The following is an 8,733-nucleotide window of genomic DNA, read 5'->3' on the forward strand; positions in this document are numbered from 1 at the left end:
ATGAAAATGCTAATCTTAAATTTGCAGAGCCCTTCAAGAAGCATTTCAGCAAACGAAGTCAGCCTACCTGCTATCATTGTGGTGTCTCTGGACACATCAGGCCACACTGTCCTCAGATCCGATATCAGCAGCCTCGGATCAAGAAAACAGAGCAAAAGACAGGTAAGTCTAGCTTTAAACCTTCTAAGCCTCATCATGTTTTTCGGCAACAACGACATTATCCTCAAAGGGATTCTCCCTCATGCTATCATTGTGGTAAGTATGACCACATCAAAGCCGAATGCTTCAAAGTGAAGCCTCACAAGCCCAAGAAGAATCAGACCAATGAAGGGCTTGTCAACAAGATGAAGAATGTCCTAGTCAGACTGATCAATTGGGACATGGCTCACACCCCTACCTCACAGGTAAAAAAGGTATGGGTAAGGAAGGATGAGACAATTCACCCCTTAATGGGGAGTGGACTCACCTAGTAGGTGAGGACTCCCATGCCTAGGATTTTGGTTCCTAAATCCTAGTGCATGTCAAGTATATTTGCATTGCATTGTTTATCTTGTCATATCGTACTCATGCCTTGCATTCTGTTTGAGGAACCGTTTATTTTATCCCTATATTTTCTCTTGTTGTCTTGAGAAACATCTGCAGATATTTTCTTTTGGGGATGACAGTTGAAGTACGTCGGGTGGCTGCTTTTCTGTCTTGGTATTTCTTAAACCTCTCTCCATGAGGACAGGTTTGGTTTACCTTACATGCTGGGATTAGATGTCATTTCCTTTTCCATAAGCATGTATTTGTTGTTTTTTTGTTTATTGTTTTTAAAAAAAAAAAAAAAAAAAAAATTTGGGGAGAAGATGCGGAACTTTATTTCTTTCTTTTGATAGCTTTTCAGATTTTGCATGTGTTTTTGCCTGATATCTCAGTTCATTGTGCATTGATTAAATATGCTTATATATGATTGAGAGTTTATGCATGATATCTGCTAAGTTTTCCTGTTGCATCTTAATGATAGATAGTTACTTTCCTCATGCGATGAAAATGTGCACTATCTAAGACTCCCCTAAGGTACATCTTTTCCTTCTCTGACTTTTTGTTTCTAGAAATTCTGGATAAGAGAAGAGGTTTTTGATAAGATGGCCAAATTGACCAAATGCTAGTTGAACCTAGAACCTAAAAATTTTGGCATACTCTCTAGGTTGCAGCACCATAAGAATCAAGCAATAAATCATATACATTATGCGCTTTTAAATTATATATTCACTGCTTATGTGCTGAATTTGCTATATGCCTTGCCCTCTACGTGCAAGTAAAAATTTTACTTTGTCCTTCATGGTACAAGTAAAACAATTAGGTGCTGCATCTTAGGGGGAGTGTATCAGATGAGGGTGGTTAGGCCCTAGTAAGATAAGGTTTGACTTTTGGCTGATCTTTCATTGATTTTCTCTCTTGTTTGGAAAATCTGGTTGCTTTTTGTCATATCAGTGAATTTCATACCTTATTGAGAAAGTCTTCACACACACACGCATTGCATGAGTTGAGTAATCTATTTAAAATTTCTATCTGCAGGGAAATTTGTGCTTATTGAATACTTAACTCTCATTTATATCTTTGCATATTTTTGTAATGCTATTTGACTACTTTATCAGTTGATTATACATGCGTGTTCTGAAGCTAAGTTTTGGGAAAAATATTTTTCTGCATATTTTCCTCAAGTTTCAGATTTTCAAGTGTGAAGCATTCGGATGGACCTATTCTTCGTCCAGACGAGAGCAGTCTTGCCATATGCTAACCTAGCAGTTACACATTCGGACATGATCTCTATAGGTTTAAGACTTGCTTCTCTTTCTCTGCCATACACACATCTTTGCATTTTTATTGATTTATCATATCATGTTGTGTGTTTTTCTCGTGGATTTCTCCCGAGATTTTGGCATTCTTTGCACATCTCTTCTCATCCCATGATCTTTATTGTGTCGTCCATTATTCTTTTAAGTTTTTGTTCTTTTAGAATATTGGAATATTTGTTGGGATATTTTCTTGAGATAAGGTGCATGAAAATCCTTTTCTGTCAGTGTGCTAGGCTGATCTTTTATGCCTTATGAATAGCTGCATTGTTTATATTTTTCTTTGGCATCCATTTGACAGCAGTCTTAAATACCACATTATTTTTGGAACTAATAGGATCTAATGGTATTTTTGGAGATATTTCTGATTGGTTTTTCAGGAATACGACATCCAGCGACTCCCAGCATAGTGATTGACAGATGCATCCTTTGGAAAACTGACTTTTGTTGAAGTCGGATGTTCAATTTCAAAAGGTCTTGGGATTTGATACTTGGAGGATTTCTGTTCCTCTCTTTTGGGCCACTTGCAGACTTTTCTCTATTCTCCTATTGTTTTGGATTTTAGAAAGTTTTTTTGTCTGTTGATATTATTACTATGTTTACCCTTGTACTTCTGAGACATTGAGGGGGAGTAATTGTTGTGTGGTTTTTCTCATTACTCTGTTTTACCCTTTGTCCCTTTGTGACAAAAAGGGGGAGTAATTTTTGATTTGGACCGGGAATGTATTTCCAAACCGGTCAAGTGATTTTTGTCCCAGAATGGCCAAAGGGGGAGTTTGTTAGTATTTTGGCCTCATTCTGTGTTTGGACAAAATCACTTATATGTAAAGGATGCTGCAAACAGGGATTCCACTGTTTAGAGTGAAGTCAGAAGAATTTCAAAGTTCCCTGTCAGCTGTCTGGACGATGTGTCATCCCGTCCGGACGCCCATCTGTCTACTGTTCCATCCGTCCGGACGACGTGTTTCTTCCGTCTGGACACCTACATCGTATCGAGAAGCTTTTTTGCCAGCTTGCTTCGTCCGGATGTTTCAGCAGCACGTCCGTACGCCTATCAGTTCTCGAACGTTCACTGATTCTTTCCAAGTTCAAGAAAGGGAAGATCAATCAACCGTCCGGACGATGTGGTATCCCGTCCAGACGCGTATCTTCGTAAGGCAAGAATCGCAGTTCAAAATGAACCGTCTGGACATCTGACAGCTGTGGTCCGGACTCTGGAGCATCGTATATGGTAACTGACGATTCGACTTCAACCGTCCGGACGTCTCCCCCTTATGGTCCGGACGCACGCGTATCAGATATGGAAATTGCGTGTTGAAGTTTAGCCATCCGGACGCTCCTGCCCCTTGGTCCGAATGCGCGAAGCCTGTTATGGAAATTACTTGCAGCGGACGTGCGTTCGTCCAGACGATCGAGCCATCCCGTCCGGACGATGTTCTTATACATGAAAGATTTCTCCGCGAAAATTTTGGAAAATCCTGTCGCACAATTGTCCGTCCGGACGGTCATGGTCCACCGTCCGGACGGCTCACAGGATTATTTTGCCTGACGCCCATTCTGACCCCCAGCCTATAAATAGGGGTCTCTGGGCACTTAGAGCTGCAAGAATTCGGTGTGAATTCCATTAGAGCTCAGAGACGTGATATCTCCTCTGAAGTCGTTTTTCAAGTGTGCTGTGCTGTAAACCAAAGTCTACACAGAGTTAGATTACAGTCGACACTTATTTGGGAAGTTTCTGCAAGAGGTCTAGACGACGTGGCGACACGTCCAGACGCTACCCAGCATTCCAACGAACGTGGAAAGGAGTGACAGTGATGACCGTCCAGACGCTCAGCCAAGTCGTCTGGATGTGGTCTTGTTTCGGGAAGAATCGCGCTATTCTTGAAAGGCGGTCGCAGAAGACCGTCCGGACGAGTCTAACTTCTGTCCAGACACTCCACAACCAGAATCCGAATTTGTCTAGAATTAGGTTTTCTGAAGCTTATAAATAGATGGCTCTAGGCTTGTTATTTGTAAGAATTAAATATAGAATTCCATAGTGCTTAAAGAGGGTGTTTAGGGAGATTTGAAGATCCACTAGCTCTCTAGCCGTTGCTGGTGTGCGCTCAACATTTCATTTGAAGTCTATCTTAGGGGTCAGCCCTAAGGTAAAGGATTCCATCAAAGACCCCTTTAAGTAGGAGACTTGGTTGGGAAGCGTTCACGATAGGCTTCATGTGCTTTGCAACTTGCTTTGTCTTTCGATAGTGGATTTCCTGGGTTTGGCTACCCCAGAGTGATTTTTGTCTTCACAAAGTTTTTACTTCGTCAACAAATATCTTGTCTCTTTAATTTTCTGCATTTAAGATATTTTGTTGCACACGAACACACACTTGGTAATTTAGAAGTCATTATTTATTTTCAATATGGAAATGCGTGAAGTGCATTATGGAAAGGCAGTTGCACAGCTAACTGTTCGGATGCTCAATGCTTTCGACTGGACGCCGCCTAGAGAAATCAGAGACATAATTGATTTAAGTCTTCTTAGCCTATAAATAGAGGCTTCTATGCATGTATTCTTTATAGAATCCGGTATTGAATTCTCTGTAGCTTAGATAGGGTGTTTAGGGAGATATTGTGAAGATCTGCTAGCTCTTAAGCTGTTGCCGGTGTGCTGTTATTGCGTTTGTATGAAGTCTATCTTAGGGAGGAGTCCTAAGGTAAAGGAATCCATTAAAGACCCCTTAAAGTAGGTAACTTGGTTGGGAGATGTTCATGTTGGATTACGTGTCAAAGTGCAAGATACGATCATTGCATATGGGTATGTGAGTGTTATTGTCTTGTTACTAGCTTTGTCTTTTGAATAGTAAAATTCCTAGGTTTGGCTGCCCCGGAGTTGTTTTCTCTCAATTGAGTTTCCACTTTGTTAACAAAATATCTGTTTCATTTAAATTCCGCACTTATGATATTTTGTTACACATAGCACACACACACGCGCGCACACACACACACACACACAACGCGCTCGCGCACACACACCATAATTTAGAAGTCAATTTATTTTTCATCAAGTATAAAGTCACTGGTTCTTCGTCGAAATCAGCGGTATCTGCAACCAAAGCATTAACATCTACATAGTTGTGGTGATAACCACATCCGCATAAGTGGAGAAGTGAGTCCACTAGCTCCGTAGTATAAAACTCAGTAAGTTTTCATAATGAATTGACTTTTGATTCGTTTACTTAACGTTCACAATAACAGCTACTTGTAGTACACCATTTCTTTTCTTAAAAATTTTAGTAGCTGATGAAGTAAACAGTGGTACTCCGTAAGTAAATAAAAATATTTCTTTGTAGTTGTGATCGTATATACTCGTTCCAATCTACCGCTTGGAAGCACATACATATGAACCCATCTATCTCATACTACATTTAAATATCATATGCAAACCAGACATAACTATATACATTTTCTCTGTTCCATTCAAACTCATAGGTGTACTGTTACGTCTAGCATGTAAACCCATTTAAAACATAATTCAAATCATCATCATATAAGACTATGTCATGCATACTTTCTTTCTCATCACTCTGGGACTTGTCCCGATGGCTTATAGGATATCCTTTCACATACATACTTAATATCATGAAGGACTTACCCCTAGGTAGTGAGAGCTTGCAACTCACTCATTTGAGGACTTGTCCTTCATAACATCATTTTACATTAACAACATCGAGGGCTTGCCCCCATGGACTTGTCCATTAGTGTGATGTTGGGGACTCGTCCCAATACTTTAATCTCTTATGCATTTTTCTCATTCGTGTCCATGCTCATTCTTCATGCTATAAAATCATCTCTTTTTTTTTTTTTTTTTTTCTCATTCATAATCATACATTGCTTAACATTTCACTTTCATACTTCACTAAAACATAACATAAAATCCTTAACACATCATCAAACTTGTAAAACATATCTCTTTTCTCATTTCCATAAATCATACTTTAAAGCTCATCAAAACAAAACTCAATCCACATTTTCATACTCATATCTTAAAACACATAAAACATCATCAAAACATATCTCAACATATTTGAAAGCATTGGAAAAATACTCAAAACACATATTGTCATAAAACATCGCCGGCTCAAATTAAAGCAAACATATCATTTATGGATACTATAAAATCACATAAAACATAGTATCTTTTCTTAGTGAGTAGAATACTCACTTTGGCTGCTCGGTAATTGGCTATGTTGGTTTGTAATTGGCTACATTCTGATAGACAAAATCACTTCCATGTAATGATGCTTTTAAATAGGGATTTTAGTTACTTTCAGAATCTTCTTATTCAAAGTTCTTTTAGAACATTTTGCACAGTTTCCAAGTCAAATAAATCAGATCCCATGCATTCGTCTAGACGACGTGATATTCTGTCCGGACGCTTAACTATCCAAGCGTCATCCGTCTGGACGACGAGAACTTTCCGTCCGGACCTTCCTCTATGTCAAGAACCTTTGAACTGTTCCAGCTTGCATTCGTCCGAACTTCTCAGCAACACGTCCGGATGCCTTTCAGTGTTCGACAAGTTGAAAGATTTCTTTTCGAAACACAGATATGGGAAGACAGCTGCACTCGTTTGGGCGATGTGTGTTCCCGTCTGGACGCTATCCTTGATAAGGCAAGTCGTGCTGAAAATTTCAACCGTCCGGACGTCAGACTTCATGGTCCGGACGCTCAAAGCCTTGATATGGAAATTGTGTGTAGCTAAAGTGTAACCGTCTGGACACTAGGGCAACACCGTCCAGACGCGGCTCTATTTAGGAAAGAATTTCAAGTGAATTTGGAAAGTTGATCACACAGTTATCCGTTTGGACACCTTTTGCTATCGTCCGGAAGCAGGCTTGGTAATTCAAGTCAGACTCGAATTTGGATTCTTGTAGCCTATAAATTGAAGCCCCTAGGCATGTTGTTTGTAAGAATTTGGTAGTGAATTCCATAATGCTTAGCGAGTTTATTTTTAGAGTTATTGTGCTGATCCACCTACTCTCAAGTCGTTGCCAAATGTTGTTGCTGTACTGAACTGAAGTCTATCTTAGGGGTTGGCCATAAGATAAATGATTCTACTGAAGACTCCTTCAAGTAAGTGACTTGGTTGGGAAGCGTTCATGTTGGGTTACACGTGAGAGTGTTAGATACGATTGCTGCATCGGGTATGTGAGTGTTACTGTCTATGTACTAGCTTTGTCTTTTGAATAGTGGATATCCTAGGTTTGGCTACCCCGAAGTGGTTTTTCTTTTAATTGAGTTTCCACTTCGTCAACAAAATATCTGTTTATTTATTTTCCACATTGTGATATTTTGTTGCACACTATTGCACACACTTGATAAATTAGAAGGCTTACATTTTTCAGGCTACGAAGGAATCCCCCACGTAAGCCGCACAATGTATCACTGTACAATACATTGTGATGACACATTAATTCCAACATATAACATTTCTAGCTTTAACTCCCAACTTAGCTCTTGAATTGCTCAAGGGCTAACACATATAATTTCTAGGGTTCCATTTGACAACTCAACAACAAATAATACCCATAAGATTATCTTAGGGTTAGATACAAAAAAACACCAACTTGAACCATTTAGAGAAAACTAGGGTTTAGGGACCTTTACCTTAAATCCTCACCAAAATGAGACCTAAAGCTTGGAGATGATTATAAACACTCAAAAATGCACAATACCTAAAGAACATTGAGAGATTAGGCTCAAACCCTTAAAATTAACCCAAATCTAGTGAGACATGGATTTTTGAATATTCCTCAAATAAAATGGTGAAAACATAGATCTTATTTCGAGGATCACGTTTCCGGAGTCGGATTTGAGATTGGAGGCATGAATCTACCGGGATTTAGGGTTTGGTGGCAAAAACTGTGAGAGAGAGAGAGAGAGAGAGAGAGAGAGAGAGAGAGAGAGAGAACCCAAAAAATGGCCTGAAAATTGCCATGCAGCGATTTTAATAGAGGCCTGCCAGGACACGAAAATAGCCTGTTCGGACACGCGTTTTAGGAGTCGCCGATAAGCGCCGAATGTTTCACATTTTAGCCCTTTAACTCGCATATGTTAAATTCCTTAGCATTGCTATTTGTTTAATATTTTTAATATAATTTTTCTAATTCTTTTTCATGTTTCTGGGCCTTATAAAATAAATGCAAGAATTCTAGTGGAAATTAGACTTAAAAGACATTTTTGAAGTATGCTAAAGCCTTGGGATCGAGTGCACCAGAAGATGGGCTCGAGCGCACCTACGCTCGAGTGCCTCAGCATTTAGGGTCGAGCGCACATCCCTTGGGCTTGAGCGCATGCGAGCATACTGTACACAACAGGAGTCCTAATTCAGCTTGGATTGGAATTTCAGAAAAGGAAAGCGGTCTTACTTATTTTGCTCGGAATAGGGAACCTATTTACGATTTTTCTAGGATTCCTAGGGCATCTAGAGCTTCTTTAATCCCTATAAATCTGCCTCTAACCTTTGAAGAAAATACACACAAGCTTTGGGGAAGAATCAAAGGCTACTCAAGAAGGAGGTTTTCTCTAGTTTTTCTTTTATTTTATTTATGAGGATGATTTTCATCCGAATTATGTGTAACTAATACTTTAGTCAGGGCTCGATTGAAGCCCTAATCATGTCTCTTTAAGGTTTCCAATTGGCGCCTTTGCTACAATTTATATACTAATGATTAACTTGGTTATTTCCTATTTTCTTGAATTCCTCATATGTTTATGCTTGACCATCATATGCATGTGGTATGGACTTGTTGTTTATGTCAATTTGGATGGCCGAGTCCTGTGCATAATAGAAGTAACAAAAGAATTCGATCATAGGTTATTGGATTAATCAACATGAAAAATCGGAAGT

This window comes from Alnus glutinosa, chromosome 1, assembly GCF_958979055.1.
Source record: "Alnus glutinosa chromosome 1, dhAlnGlut1.1, whole genome shotgun sequence".
In the NCBI taxonomy this organism is placed as follows: domain Eukaryota; kingdom Viridiplantae; phylum Streptophyta; class Magnoliopsida; order Fagales; family Betulaceae; genus Alnus; species Alnus glutinosa.